Source organism: Chrysemys picta, chromosome 8, assembly GCF_011386835.1.
Source record: "Chrysemys picta bellii isolate R12L10 chromosome 8, ASM1138683v2, whole genome shotgun sequence".
Lineage (NCBI taxonomy): Eukaryota > Metazoa > Chordata > Testudines > Emydidae > Chrysemys > Chrysemys picta.
This window is the reverse complement of record NC_088798.1, coordinates 62,903,790-62,905,164: the sequence shown is the minus strand read 5'-3', so window position 1 is coordinate 62,905,164 and position 1,375 is coordinate 62,903,790.

The following is a 1,375-nucleotide window of genomic DNA, read 5'->3' as shown; positions in this document are numbered from 1 at the left end:
TTTCACTGGTTATTTTTTACATTTCCAAATACATGTTACTATAGTATTGCAACTTTTTTTTATGGAAGGGGCACCCGAAATTGCTTTGTCCCAGGCCCCCTGAATCCTCTGGGCAGCCCTGCCGCCGGGACCTGAGCTCCTCCCGCTCGGCCGCAGCTCACAGCCCCACCCTCTTACCACGCGGCTCTGAGCAGGAGGAGCTCAGGCCCTGCTGGAGCCACCACGGCGCTGCAGCTCTGTCCAGGGCTGCTCCTGGATGCGGTGCACTGAGGCGCTGGGGGAAGGCGGAGGCGGGGGGAGCCTCCGACATTCTCGTGGGGGCCCCTGTGGGGCCTGGGGCAAATTGCCCCACTTGCCCCCCCCCCCCGGGTGGCCCTGCATTCTCAGCCAGAAGCCTCATCCTCCTGCACCCTAATCCTCTGCCCCAGCCCTGAGCCCCCTCCTGCATCGTGAACCCCTCATCCTCAGCCCCACAGCCCTCACCCCTGCACCCCCTCCTATCCCCAAACTCCCTCCCAGAGCCTGCACCCACTCTCTCTGCATCCCCTCCCACTCCCAAACTCCCTCCCAGAGCCTGCACCCCTCACCCCTCCTACGCCCCCACCCCCAGCCCAGAGCCTGCACCCAAAATCCATCCCAGAGCCTGCACCCCTCACCCCCTCCTGCACACCCACCCCCTGCCCCAGCCCGGAGCCTGCACCCAGCACCCAAACTCCATCCCAGAGTCTGCACCCCAGACCCCCTCCCCCATCCAAAGTCCATCCCAGAGCCTTAGGCAGGTGGGGGGCGACGTTAGGGGGGGCAGGTTCTGGGCACCACCAAAATTTCTACAAACCTGCCACCCATGTGCGGGACAGCGTGTCTGGCTCTGCGCGGAGCAAAACATGCTGCTAAGAGCCTCATGGTAAGGGGTCTGGGGCCGGTGGGGTTGGATAAGGAATGGGAGCAGTCAGGGGACAGGGAGGAGGGTGGGGTGGATAGGGGGTAGGATCCCGGGGGGGTGAGATCCCGGGGGGGTGATAAGGGGTGGGGGGTCTCTGGAGGGGGCAGTCAGGGAGCAGGGGGGGTTGGATGGGGCATGGGAGTCCCGGGATCTGTCAGGGGGCGGGTGATGGATAGGGATCAGGGCATTCAGGGGACAGGGAGCAAGGAGGGTCCTGGGGGGGCAGTTAAGGTGGGGGGGTCTCTGGAGAGGGTGGTCAGGGGGCAATGAGCTGGGGGTGGTTGGATGAGTTGGGAGTTCTGGGAGGGGGCTGTCAGGAGGCAGGGGTGTGGAGAGGGGTTGGGGCAGGCAGGGGGGTTTGTATGGGTCGAGAGTTCTGGGGTCTTGTCAGGGGGCGGGGAACAGTTGGATAGGCGTGGGAGTCCCAGGGGT